At 43.8% G+C, this 14,947-nt stretch overlaps 1 protein-coding gene and 1 non-coding gene across 2 annotated transcripts in view; both read right to left on the reverse strand.

The window, feature by feature from the left end:
* The window catches only part of LOC101316279 (cell adhesion molecule DSCAM), a 527,322-nt gene that overhangs the window by 395,353 nt on the left and 117,022 nt on the right, over window positions 1-14,947 (reverse strand). The gene's annotated exons all lie outside the window — the stretch shown is intronic.
* LOC117312303 (U6 spliceosomal RNA) lies at window positions 14,421-14,523 on the reverse strand. Its single transcript, XR_004526560.1, has one exon. It is a non-coding gene; the product is annotated as a U6 spliceosomal RNA (small nuclear RNA).

Here is a 14,947-nt window from a genome sequence, read left to right on the forward strand (position 1 = left end):
TCTGTCAAAGACCAATCAGGCAGCTGGGGACAAGTTCCCTCTCTGGTCCGAGCCTAAGCCGGGACCAATCAGCAGGAGAACACAACCAAATCTATAATTTACATACGGGGAAGTGGGAACCTATAAAACTGACATATTCGCGCCCAAAAGGGTTCCTTCTTCGACCTCCTGCGTGAGGACCAAGGAACCCCGGTGCACCGGCCTTCAATAAACCTCTTGCGTTTTGCATCGACTTCCGACTCTTGTTGTTTCCTGGGCGAGTCGAAACTCCTAGGAGACCGCGCAGGTCTAACAGGCACATGTTAAGAGGAGAGTAGATCTAGGCTTTGCATTTTTAGACCTCTCTGTATGATGATTAACATTTTGAAGAATCAATGTTTCAAAGACGTCAGAAGCTCAATCTGAATTTTGCTAAGACCTGGGCACCCTGCACTTTCACTTTGAGAAGCATACCCACCCCCAACCCTGGTCAAGGCAGTCCAGGTCACCTCAAGGTGAGGGAAGCTCTTCTCCAGACAGGCCCTCCACCTGGCTTCCCCTACTTTCCAATGGGAAATAATGCCCTATCTGACCATGACTTCCTGGCAAGGCAATTCCTGCCAGTGATGCTGGGGAGGTTAACCCACATCAAGAAATTAATACAGGCTGTCCTCTGAGCAGACGTAAGCCTGGTGATTTCTGCTACTGAGTACCGTCAGCTCGGTGGCTGAGCTGGGGTCTGTGGAGCTCAGGGCTCAGCTCTTGCCCCAGGGTTCCCCAATTTCCTCTCCAGAATTTCTGCAGCACTGAATAAAAAAATGACCTGGTTTCTGACTGCCCCACTGGCGAATTTCGAGGATTCCCACTGTCATCCTTTCTCTGTGGGAGTATTTTCCCAATGGGATTATAAACCAGGTGTTGTAGGGAGAAACTCTCTTTACTTCTCTTTGTCAGTCAATTAAACCAACTCAAATATCAGTATCACAATTGGCAGGCATAAAATATCAATGATTCAGGACCTACAAGTCATACAAAAGTCATCTTATTATTATGTCTATTGAAATAGAACAGCACAAAGATAGTTCAGCATTTTGTGACTCCCTATAAAGGCTGTCCTTGTGCTTTCAAAATTTTCCTTTTCTTTTAAACGCAACACTTTTTGCCCAATTCTCATCCACTATTGCTCTTAGAACAGTTAGATGGGAATATATCAAAATCAACTGGCAGAATTCACAGGGAGTCCACATACATTGCCTCAACCCAAGGAAGGATCTGGTGTCCACTGATGGCATCAATTGCCTGGGAAGTAAGAGATGCCTAGAAACTCCTAGAAAACCCCAGGGCAGGACTGGAAGACAAGCAGTCAGGTAGGCAAAGTGGCCCTTCAGGGAACTCCTACACCGGGTGGGGAACTGGGGAGTATGGTCTGGAAGTTCCCGGCTAGATTATATGACCCTGCATTCCTGTGAACATCTACAAGCACCTTGAGGCTGACACCTACCCCATGCTGAACCAGGTGAGGACGTGGGTGTTTTCTACCCATTGTTAATATTATACTAAGTCCTCCTTGTTTGTGGGGATTATACTAGGGGTCATGGGTTAACAAACAGTGATAAATGCTACTGTGGGGAAAGAAAGAAAAACCTGAAATGGCCAACTTTGCTATTGCCAGCAGTAGACTGAACAGTATAGTATAACAGCTCAGGATCCATATTTTGGATTGATAAGGAGCTGGGCTATAGCCTAGGTGGTGTGACCCTCATTTCCCCGCCTGTCTAATGACCTGAGCCAACGGTGATAATCCTCAGTCAACAATGGAAACCCAGCCATTCTGACTAAATATGCCACAGGACCCAGAGCCCCTGGTGGCAACATACCCCATATGCAACAGTTCTTTTCAGAGGTACACAAATCCCTAGAAATCATAACCTACAAAAAGTGTGTTCACGTGCGTATGTTGAATACACGTCATTACACCCTTTTCTCACAGGCAGAAAGTTCTTAGGAAGAACGTAAACCACGTTGTTTTTGTTTAAGTCTTTCAGCTCACTCTGTTTACAGTGACAGATCACTACTTTCAAGGCTGCCATTTGACCATTTATATGGTCACCCTTCAGCTTTTGTTTGGTGAAATGACAAGTCATTTCGTCTATTTCCTCTGGCTTTTCTTCAAATGCTTTACAACTTATATGGGATTTGTGAAGGTTTTTCACAGGGAGATGGTTTTCTTCTCTCTCTCTCTCTCTCTCTCCTTTTTTCAAATCTTAGTTCAATCCCAGATCTCACTATGACACTATTTCATGAAGTATAATAATGACAGAAGCAAATGGACAAAGTAGTTGTTTCCATTCTTGGAGATGAGAAGAAGGCTCGTACAGGCAGTTACTGAAACTGCTTCAGGGATTAAAAGAACTGGTAGCAAAAGTACTAAGGGAGCCTGGATGGGGCGGGGGAGGCTTTGTGTATATTTCAAATTTTAAAATAACATCTAGAATATTTCACTTTCTAAACTGTTCAATTTACATATTTTTCATTATTTAAAAGTGACTTCAGTCGTAACTGCCAAACTTGGAAGCCATCCACATATCCTTCAGGGGAAGGGATAACTAAACTGTGGTACATCTGGGCAATGGAATATTATTTAGTGATAAAAAGGAAACAACTATAAAGCTATGAAGAGACATAGATGAAACTTAAATGCATGTTATTAAATGCAAGAAACCAATCTTCAAAGACTAGGCACTGTATGATTCCAACTATATGACATTCTGGAAAAGGCAGAATTATGGAGACAGTAAAAAAAGATTAGTGGAGGGCTTCCCTGGTGGCGCAGTGGTTGAGAGTCCGCCTGCCGATGCAGGGGACACGGGTTCATGCCCTGGTCCGGGAAGATCCCACATGCCGCGGAGCGGCTAGGCCTGTGAGCCATGGCTGCTGAGCCTGTGCGTCCGGAGCCTGCGCTCCGCAACGGGAGAGGCCACAACAGTGAGAGGCCCGCGTACCGCAAAAAAAATAAAAAGAAAAAAATAAAAGGTTAGTGGTTGCCAGCAGTTGGGGGTGATGGAAGGGAGGGATGAACTGGGGGGAGACAGAGGATTTTAGGGCACTGAAACTACTCTTTATGATACTATAATGGTAGAAACCTGTTACTGTACCATTTTCCAAACCCACAGAATGTACAACACCAAGACTGAACCGCAGTGTAAACTATGGACTCTGGGCGATGATGATGAGCTGATGTCGGTTCACTGACCATGGCGAATGCATCGCTCTGGTGGGGACGCCGATGGTGGGAGGGGGGAGCAGCCGTGCACGTCTAGGAGCAGAGGGTATATGGAAACTCTCTGTACCTTCTTCTCAATTTCGAGTGAACCTAGAACTGCTCTAAAATATAAAGTCTTTACATAAAAAAAGACTTTGCTGACTTCTTCAAATATTAAACGAACCTAGCCATCTGTCCATTTGACTGACCTTCCCCATATGCTGGCCTCTCTTTAGGAAGGGTGTGTTCAACTTCTGTAACATCATCTTTTTCTTCTCCAGGTCCTCCAGTGTCACGTAGTGCCCCCTCCCCAGACACAGCACTTGCTCCGAGAAAGGTGAGCAATGGGTTTTCTTCTAATTCTTCACCAGTCACTTCCTTATTTATTTCCATCACATCATCATTTCTTCCTCAACTGATTTTTCCACTACCTCTGAAAATACCAGCTCATTGGAAAGTCATCAGAGATTGAGTGAGCAATTGAATATAATTGCACAAAATTACACAGATCTGAAAGCCGGCAGTCTACTCTGTGTCTGAGTGTGTGAGGCCAAAGCCTTCTGTTTTACCAGCCGGTGCTGCTGAGGTCACCTCGACAGCCTGAAAAGGGTCAAGGGAAGTGATCCCTCACTGTAATACACACAGAAACTCATTCTTTACTGCCCTAAAAAAATGACTATGGAGGTGACAGCGCTGGGACGTCTGCAGCCCACACGCAGAAAACCAACGGACAGGAGAGAGATGCTACAAGAAAGCGTGTCCAGCGTCTGGCTGATTAAGGCACTGACTGACGGGCAGAGAAGCAGGCTGACTTCTCCTCGAGCAAAGCTCACACAGAGTGGAAGAGCCCACTGTCATGCAGGGCGGTTGCATCTCCCAATGGCAACACTGTCAGGGTATTCTTGCAAACCGGGACCACTTAGAGTGTGGCTAACCATCTGGGTTTGCCCAGGACTGTCCAGGTTTTTATGCTGAAAGTCAAGCATCCTGATTACCTCCTCTGTCCCTGGATGACCAGGACGGTGAGTCACCTGAAACCATGCAATCTACGGACACATGGTAGAGAAGCAATGAAAGACCAATCCAGAAATTGGCAAACTTCTACCAGACCAATGACATCACCTTGATTTTGAAAAAAAATATACAATATGCACATTATAAAATTTCTTAGTGAATGAACACCTATAGCTGATTCAGTAACTCATGGTTTTCAGTTGCATGTTTAGAAGCAGAGCTATAAAAACAGGAAAAGCAAAGCAAAACTAGCCTCCTAATGGAGAATTCGGGAGGAAAAAGGAAAAGCGGAGGTTGTCATGTTGAGGCTGGGTCGCTGCCTGAGACGAGGACTGGAGGTCCCTGAGCCTCAGCCTTCCCGTCGTCCGTCAACACTACCCTCTGCCCTGTTTTTAAATTGAACAATGACCACAATACACGTATTTGGTCAGCCTCTCCAAATATGAAAAAAAGCAAAATCACCGTAAAATATTTTTGGCAGTTTTTCCCCCTTGAAACCTTGTATTAGAGGGAAGCACACAGTTACTGGAAACAAAGGGCTTTCGGGTAAAAACAGACCATCTGCAGGGAAAAAAAAAAATGATCAAGCATGAATTTCCCCAAGAGGAACAGCAATGAAAACAATGGTTAGTTTGTCTCATCTAAGTTCTTCACGGAGGCTGAGGAAGTGAATTTGGGGAAACAGTTCTGATTTTGCACAGAAACAAGCTAGAGTGAACAGGCAGAGCTGCTTTACCTATTCAGCTCATCTCCCACCACCATCTTCCTCCTGCTACCTCTCCATCAGCGTTGCTGCCTTTCCTTTGTCCTGTTTTGGGGCACATACTTGGGGACGGCACCGAGTACCTCCCCAGCATCACACCAGCCCCGCCTCCTAGAGAACAGGGCACTCTGAGCCACTCTGCCCCGCTCTGTAAGCCTGCCCTTGCTCCCGGGACTGTTGTCTGGACCACACGGAGGGAGCCTGCTGACCATGAGCACGTATCAACGGTCAAGGAATGTCTGATCGTGTGGGTTCTGTCTGCACAGTTTCAGTGGGGAGGTTCCATCCTCGGGCCATTCTGAAAACCTATGGGGACTGTGTGTTTCCACTGACTGGAGCCCTGCGGGGTTGCAGAGGCGGGAGAGAAGCGGGGATTCTTGGTGTTGTAAACGTGCAGGCCAAGCCCACGTGGTGAATAATCCCTCCAAGTCTCAAGCCTTTTGTTTGTTCACACAGATGATAAACTTGTTTGCCATTATCAGAACCTAGAGTCTAATTCTACTCAGCTTATGAATATGAGTATTTTTCACCCAGTCCTAATGCCTACCTTGTTTTTCAAGAATATGACTAGTCTGTCAACTAGAGGAAGGTTGTGTGTATGTTTTCTTAGCTCGGAACCTCACTCAGAGTCTTCACCCTTTTAAAGACACCGATGGCCCTCCTGAAAATAATAAATAATATCACTTCCCTAGCCATGGAACGTTTAAACATCTGTAAAAGACTTGTATCCAAGTATTAGTAGCATCACCATTTATAATTCATGAATGGTTAAACAAAATGTGATATGTGCACTCAGGGGAATATTATTTAACAATGAAAAGGAACAAAGTATTGATACAACCTCAAAAGCACTTTGATAAGTGAAAAACAACAGACATAAAAGACCACAAGTACGACTCCATTCACATGAAATGTCCAAAAAAGGCAGTTCTGTGAGAAAGTAGATTAGCGGTTGCCTAAAGTTGGGGTAGGAATGTGGAATGACTGCTAACGGACATGGGATTTCTTTTTGGGTTAATGGAAATGTTTTAAAATTAGATTTTGGTGGAGGTTTCACAACTCTGTAAATATACTAAACATTGAATTGTACATGTAAAATGGGTGAATTTTATTATATGTAAATCAAGCTTGAATAAAGCTATTAAAAACTCAGTATGTTGAATTAATAATAATCTAAAGACAGGATTAACAAAAATCAGTTTTTAATAAAATCTGTATTTCACTACATATATGCTCAGGCACAAGAGGCTGGAGGTTTGCCTTCTGCATTGAATCACTAGGAATGCAGACCAGGTGTGTGGGTAGGTAGGTAACATTACCTATAAATTTCACTTCAGGAAGTGAAGAGTTTATACACCATGTTTGTTATCAAAAGAGAGGTTGGACTTGATAGTGTTGGGAGCCACTGGTGTTGTTATTTTTTCTATCATTGTGTGCATTCTTGTCTCTATTTTAGAAATAACCTCAGAGCAGCTGAATAAATTACCCAAGCGCACACCTGTCGACCCGTTCCTGGTTATCTCTTTCCTGAGGCCAGGTTCCTAGATGCTGGGCTGTACCCAACCTCCCCACGCTATCTCCACTCAAGGAAGCTCTCCTGTCCCCTGAAGCATGTGACTCTCTGCCGGTTTTCATGTGGAACAAAAGCACTGGGTCCTCAAGGCTTATTTGAGGGTGAGACCCAGAGCCTATGTTGGCCGTGAAAGGAGGGGTGATATTAAAACCTGCACAGGACAGAGAGACAGAAATGTCCCCTGAGGACGGAAAAGGGAGCTGACTTCAGTGGTCAGACTACACGGTAGGGACTGTAGCCCCCCCACCCCTGTCTGAGAAGTTCAGAAAGATGCCGTGATCATGCCCCCCAGGTTTTTCTTCTGAAGGGTCACGCTTTGTACTCTGTGACTCACCTCCTTGGCCACAGCTGTTTGGGCTCGAGGCTGGCCTGGGGGGTGGGAGGCTGTGCCCTGTGTGGCACGTGTCTAGCAGACCCTCTCCCTGGGGAGACTCCACGGATGATTTACAAAGGCTCTCAGCCGGCATGGAGCAGGCAGAGGCTGAAAGGAGGGTGGACAGAGGTCAGAGGTGGTAGAAGCCCTGATGCAGTGAGAGAAGAAGAAGGTTGACTTCGGCAGGAAGAGGAAAAGAGAGAGACATAGAAAGGCTGAGACCCCATAAAAGACCCACAGCTGTGAAACAGTGACGGGAACCTGAAAGGGCAGAGCCCAACTGTCCCCTCATGGGTCCCACATTTCTTGAAGCTTTGTGTCTGACTTAAAAATGTGTGAAACAACATTTTATCCATAATACATGCAAGCTTATTCTAATTCAGAATTAGCATGAGAAATTACTTGGCCTTAAGGAAAATCTGTGTGCCTAAAAGATGCACCCTATCCATCTGGTTCCTTGCTGTCCTGTAATAATGTCGCTAAGACTACAAGCAAAGACACAAGTACAAAGGACTGTAGCCTTTGCACGCATGCTCTCCTCTGCCAGCCAAGGTACAAGCTTCTCCTCCTGGGCCAGACCTGTTCTAGTGCCCCAGGGATGCTGGGCACCTATGTCTGAATGACCCATGTGGCCAGTGAGGCTTGTAGCACGGGAGAGTTTCCCAGCATTTGGGCGAATTAGACAAGACACTGAAGAAAATGAAGAGGAGGTTCTACTCTCACGTAGAGGAGAAGAAGCCATTTGTAGCCACGTAATAAGCTCTCAGTGGGCAGAGTGGTGGCCCCAGGCCTTTTAGCTGGCTCCGGACTACCCAGGATTTCAGCAGTCTGTTGCACGTCAAACCCAACAAAAGAATGTTGAGATGCTAACATGTTATGGAGAAGGCTCATGACACTGTCACCATAGAGATAAGCCCCTTGTGAGGAACAGCTGGGATAGGTAACATATCAGATTTAAATTGGGATTTATTTCCACAAAACTCAATTGCTATCCCTACCTTGTGAATGGCTTCTGAATTATCAACAACCATATGTTTGCAGTCAGTGCCTTGAGGTCTTCAAGATGTGTAAAATCAGCAGCCTGATTCCTGCATCTGTGGAAGGGCTCATGGTTCCAGTTCACATTTTTCTTTACCATTACATGAAAAGGCAAGATTCAACTTTAAGAGAAGGAAAACACCTCCTAATGAATCAAGTTCAGCTACATTTAGGGATCTCTAAAGGTCTTCCTCCAAAACTCTAGGTTCCAGCCTTATATTGGACAACTGGACCCTTATACCTCCTGTCCGTTCCACACACACATGTCCCCCATCCCTGACACAGATACCTACAATATATGCATCCTTTCACGTAAACTTTGCACATCAGCTAACAGAAGATTCATAAAAAGAGACACAAAAATAAAGCTAAGGGCTTCCCTGGTGGCGCAGTGGTTGAGAGTCCGCCTGCCGATGCAGGGGACACGGGTTCGTGCCCCGGTCTGGGAAGATCCCACATGCCGCGGAGTGGCTGGGCCCGTGAGCCATGGCCACAGAGCCTGCGCGTCCGGAGCCTGTGCTCCGCAACGGGAGAGGCCACAACAGTGAGAGGCCCGCGTACAGCAAAAAATAAAAAATAAAAAAAAATAAAAAAAATAAAGCTAAAATGTGAATTCTCAAACCAAAAGGGTAGACATTGAAGTCCTGACTGAAACCCAGTTCTATTCCCCCCGCCCACCACTAAATGGATCATTTCACTTTCATCCTTTTCCCACTTTCACATATGTTATTATTGTCCTAAATTTCATGGTTCAGGGTTTTCCAATTAGCCTGCCATAAGCATGTGCTTCAGAAGACAGTGCAGAAGCACTTGGCACTGTTGATGCTGGGAAACTACAGCTCAGGAAGAGCCAGTCCTCTCTGGGAATATTTCCTGAGATGGTGGCAGGATGCCACAGCCCAGCATAGCTTAACACTTCATCACACAGAGAAAGGAAAAGATGAAAAGTAACAGGACGGAATCTTAATAACGTAATCAAGGGAGTCCCATGTAACCTGCTCTACATTAAAAGACAGCAACCGCTGGACCTGTGACCCTCAAGTACACCTCAACAGTTGAAGGCTCTCTAGGTAACCACTGATTCTCAAGGCCTGAGTTCATCCCAGTTTGGCTTTCGACCGAGCTGCCCACCATCCAACACATTCTTTACTGCTCCAAAGTAATTTGAATTTATCATGGACTGGATTTAGCAAATTTATGTTTAACTGAATTCCAAATGATTTCTAATTCTCCTTTTAGTTCAAGACAGCACACATTATGTGGCACAGAATGCTTTTAAAACAACATCATTGTTTGAAACATTCGGTGGGGTTGATGCCACATTTCTCTGAAAAAAAAAAAAGTCAGCTAAAGAGAAAAGGAAATAACATCACCACCAACATAGGCATCCATTCATTTACTCACCCACTCATTCACTCAAGAATTCACTCACTCACTCACTCACTCAAGCATTTGTTAATTCATTTACTCATTCAGTCATTCATGAAAGTATTCACTCATTCATTAACTCAAGCATTCCTTCATTTATTCATTCACTCACTCATTTCAGAGCTATGCGTCACAGTGCTACCTAGTGCTGGGAACTGCGCAAGGGGACAATCTTGGCCTCCTAGCTCCTCCATAGGCATCTGTTTATGTCACACAACAAGGGTGGGCATGGGTGTGGGTTGACGACCCCATTCCAAGTGCATAAGCGTCTTTCCTTCAGTGACGAGGAGAAATGCCAAACAACAACAAAACAGAAGGAGGGGGTGTTGGCAATATTACTATGAAAGGCACGGGCCTGTGGGCAGAGCCACATTAAGACATTCATGGGTCTTTCCTTCAAAAAAATTGTTTAAAATTATATTCTATGACTAGTAGGATTAAGACAAATGCAATCTGGCTGGATTATGTTCATTTTTGTCTTCTGATTTGGAAAGAAATTAAAATATTTTCATGGGATCCTAAAATTATAGTGGCCCTAGACACTGTGCTATTGCACTAGGGGATCACTTGGCTCTGGCTTTGGGGTCACTCATGCCAGCATCCTAATCTTTCCACACCCATGAACTGCATTGGCCGTGCACAAGGCAGCTCACTTCTTCATGCCCAGGTCTTCGTGGCTAAGACATACCTAGGGCTCTTGTTTCTGCTTCTCCTCTCCCCATCAAACAGGAATAAAAATAGAATCGGCTCTCAAGGTCAGTGAACCCTAAGAGTGGCAAGACCACAGAAGTCTCTCCTTGGTTGCTCTTAACACTGAACCAGAACATCCAGACCAAGTAAGGCTCATGAAATTGGAGTCAATTTCGTCAGTTGCCCGCTATGAAGTAGGTTAAACCGAAGTGTTCCCACTTCAGGGAATGAATCAAGTAGGGTCTTTATTTTGTCTCATAATAATTCTCATTTTATACCACATTTCACCTCCCCAACCATCCCTATCTTAATGATTGCTTTTAACATACTTTGTAACTGACGTTTTTTTTTGGATTTTGAACTCAGTTTGATCTTAAATCCTCTTTTTTTTTTTTAAATTGGAGTATAGTTGCTTTACAATCTCAGTTTCTGCTGTACAGTAAAGTTAATCAGCCACATATATACATGTATCCCCTCTTCCTTGGATTTCCCTCCAGATGAAGCAACCAACGAAGGATTAATCTCCAAAATATACAACGAGTTCATGCAGCTCAATATCAAAAAAACAAACAACCCAATCAAAAAATGGGCAGAAGACCTAAATAGACATTTCTCCAAAGAAGACACACAGATGGCCAACAAACACATGAAAAGATGCTCAACATCACTAATTATTAGAGAAATGCAAATCAAAACTACAGTGAGGTATCATCTCACACCAGTCAGATGGCCATCATCAAAAAATCTACAAACTGGAGAGGGTGTGGAGAAGAGGGAACCCTCTTACACTGTTGGTGGGAATGTAAATTGGTGCAGCCACTATGGAGAACAGTATGGAGTTTCCTTAAAAAACTAAAACTAGAACTACCATATGACCCAGCCATCCCATTCCTGGGCATATACCTGCAGAAAGCCATAATTCAAAAAGAAACATGCACCCCAATATTCATTGCAGCACTATTTACAATAGCCAGGGCATGGAAGTAACTGACTTATTATGTCCATCATCTGTCTGTCCTCACTGGAACATTTAGCTCTACAAGGGCAAGCATTAGTATGTTCTGTTTACTACTGTATTATTATTCCTGACACTTCTCAGGCACACTATAAGCACTACGTGAATATTACTTGTTAATTAAATTGATTTGAAAATGATCAGAAACACTGGTTTGAAAAACATTAAAATTCAGCCTTCAGGATATTTGGGGTATATTCTATGAGAATTGTTTCTCTACAAACTACAACCCTTGGTCTAGTACTGTTAGAAAGCTCAGGTCTGGCTGCTCCCTGCTCACAAGACAATGCTTGAGAGGCAAGTGTCGGTAGAAGGGAAAAGGAAAAGTTGTTTCATTTCAGAGGCTGGCAACTGGGGGAGAGGGAAAGTTCATGTCCAAAGGCTGACTCCCCCACTGCCGATCAGTGAGCAAGAGCTTTTAAAGGGGAGTTTCAGGGGTGTATCAGCAGAGGGAGGGGGCTCCATGCAGAAACAGCACAGTCATCTCTGACCGTCATCTTGAAACTGGCCAGCGATGGTCTGATCAGTGTCATCTTGATTGTTTTAGGTACAGTTAGTCTTCAGTTCTGGGGTCAGTTTGTTCCCATTTCTTTGATCTCAGTTCTCAGAACTATGGCAGCTATGCCATGGTTACAGTCTGGTCATGATGTAGTTAACTTCTTCCACCGGGTGGAAGGTTCAGTATTTACAGAACAGCTCGAAAAATATGGCTCAGAATATTATCTATAGCCCTTGAGGAGAAACTACAGGTCCTTGACTTTGCTTAATGACTAAACTATTATTACTTTGTCCTGTTTGCTTTTCCTTTGCTTCTGCATTTTCTTATTTCTCTGATTAAATTTATCCTCTGGCTAAAGTTTTTCTACAGACAGAAGGCAGGCGGAGGGAGGCATGGGGGAGGGGGCTTCTCTCCTGGGAAGGCCTCATAGGGTCCTGTTTTGTTTCCGTATTCCTGGTAGCACAGCCTAATATTTTTTCTGTCTGTTCATCCTTTCCCACTTCTGATAATATAAACTATTTTTGACTAAAGTGTACAGCAAGGGATGCAGAATGTATGTGTACCACCCCTTCTTCCCCTTTCAAATTCTTCACGTGCCACAATTTCTTATCTAAAATTTATACCAATCTGACAGTTTCTCATAAAGCAAGAACAGAGAGAGCATAGTAGCAAAGTTACTGAGCTAATTTTATTAAGGCACAAGGTGCTTTAGGATATGATTCAAATTTTTTTTTTCATTCAGATTGGCCAGTCTAGTTGAAAAAAAGACAAGACTTTGGATTAACCATTTCCAATATTCTGAATGTACAAACTATCCCATTTCCCGCAAAGGGGAGCTCTCCCAAGCTTTAGGGAATCCTTTGTTGTCCCTGTGGACCACTGCTATCACACAGACACTCCAGGCTGTACATTCAGGGAGATGCTTATGGTAATTAGAGGCGGAGACGCACGGAAAAGGAAAAACTATTAAGAATCTTATTTTCTTCCTTATGACATATCAACTCATTTCCATTTTTATTCAAAATGTTATTCGTTGTATTGATTTTTTTTTTTTTTCGGTACGTGGGCCTCTCACTGTTGTGGCCTCTCCCGTTGCAGAGCACAGGCTCCTGACGCGCAGGCTCAGCAGCCATGGCTCACGGGCCTAGCCGCTCCGCGGCATGTGGGATCTTCCCGGACTGGGGCACGAACCCGTGTCCCCTGCATTGGCAGGCGGACTCTCAACCACTGCGCCACCAGGGAAGCCCCGTTGTATTGATTTTTATTATAAAATTAATATATTCACATTGTAAAAACTTCTATAAATACAGAAAGATAGAAAAAAAAATGAACCATGATCACATAATTGCATCTTGTCAAAGCAAAATGCCTTCTATTAACATTTTGATGCATACCCTGTAGACTGTTCTGATGCAATGAACAGAATGATCTGAAAGGGGCCCCAGGAGTTCACTCAGGGTAGCCTGGACAATGGGCCAACTGGAAGCAGGGTCCCCGTTTCTGCTGGCATAAGGGCTGCATCTGAGTGAGGCTTCTTACCCCTGACAGAAGGGGCTACACCTTCCCATGGGCCTGGGGGTCTCCAGGTGCTGGGCAGCTGGCTCTCTCAGACAATTCCAGTAGCAGTCAATGCCTACTAAACCCAGACCATGTTTAGTAGGATTTCTCTCAGGCTTACAAGAAAGGAGCATATGCAGAGAGGTTCCTCGAATGACAGACCCAAGCACTGTCGAGAATACCCAACCCCAGCCTGCATTTCTGTGGGATGATGAACAGATAAGGAACCCTTTCATTTTCTCACTTACATCTATTTTCTTCCTTAACGTCTATTCCTTAACACATACTGTACCACCTTGTAGAATACGCCCTTACCTACTGTGATAGACAGTTTTCCGTGTCAACTTAGAGTTAGGCTGTAGCACCCAGATATTCAGTCAAACACTAGTGTAGGTGTTACAGGGAAGTTATTTTGTAGATGAGGTAAACATCAACAATCAGTTGACTTTAAGGAGATTACCCTGGATAATCTGGGTCAGCACAATCTAATCAAAGAACTTGAAAGAACCTAAAGCAGAAATGAGCTTTCCCTGAAGAGGAAATTCAGCCTGTGGACTGCAGTATCAGATCCTGCCCCAGAGTTTCCAGCCTGTCCTGATGGCTTGCCTTATGGATTTCAGACTCACTCACCCCAACTGCATAATTGTGTGAGCTAATTCCTTGAAGTACATCTCTATCTATCATCTATCTATTTCCTACTGGTTCTGTTTCTCTAGTGGACCCTGAATGATACACTCACCTTGCACCAGAGTTATAGAATTTCATTCATAAGCTTAAGTTCTGTATAAATGAGAAATCTATTTAGGTAAGGTTTATGAAACTTGGGACTTTTCTCCCATTTATTTGCTTCTTTGTTTTTTTCTTCTTTTTCTTTCCTTTCTTTTATTGAAGTATAGTTGATTTACAATGCTGTGTTTCAGGTATACAGCAAAGTGATTCGGTTATACATATATAAAAGAATATATACAGACACACACACACACACACACACACACACACACACACACACACACATATATATATATACACATTCTTTTTCAGATCCTTTTCCCTTATAGGTTATTACAAAATACTGAGTATAGTTCCCTGTGCTCTACAGTATATCCTTGTTGGTTATCTAATTTATCTATAGTAGTGAGTATCTGTTAATCCCAAACTCCTAATTTATCCCTACCCCCACTTTCCCCTTTGGTAACCATAAGTTTGTTTTCTATGTCTGTGGGTCTATTAAAAACATGGAATGCTTCACGAATTTGTGTGTCTTCCTCGAACAGGGGCCAAGCTAATCTTCTCTGCATGGTTCCAATTTTAGTATATTTGCTGCCAAAGCAAGCAGGTTTCTTTGTTTTTTATGCTTTTCCCCTTTTTCCCCAAACGGAGTTGAAGATATCAACATAGCAAGGTATCACAAATCTAAATGAATATAGAACATTCACATATTCTAGAAGGAACACAGACTATTTGTTAATACATAATTAGGAAATAAAAAAAGGAGGCTTATGGTAGGCAAGTAAGAAGGCAAGAATATATTTAGGAACAAAATGAATGCCAAAAGCTGGGAGAACAGGAGAACGGAGATGAATCGCTACAAAGATCCGTGGAAATTCACCAAGTACAAAGGCTGAGGGCGGAGCCCAAAGGCAGAAAGAGATGCCCCCAGGTGCAGAAAGCCAGGAATGGGTCTAGAGAGCAAAGAGAATGCACCAGAAACTCAAAATGCTGGCAGGCAGGCTGTAAAGCAGAAAGAGCATTGCTA

This window comes from Tursiops truncatus, chromosome 4 (assembly GCF_011762595.2).
Source record: "Tursiops truncatus isolate mTurTru1 chromosome 4, mTurTru1.mat.Y, whole genome shotgun sequence".
Taxonomy (NCBI): Eukaryota; Metazoa; Chordata; class Mammalia; order Artiodactyla; family Delphinidae; genus Tursiops; species Tursiops truncatus.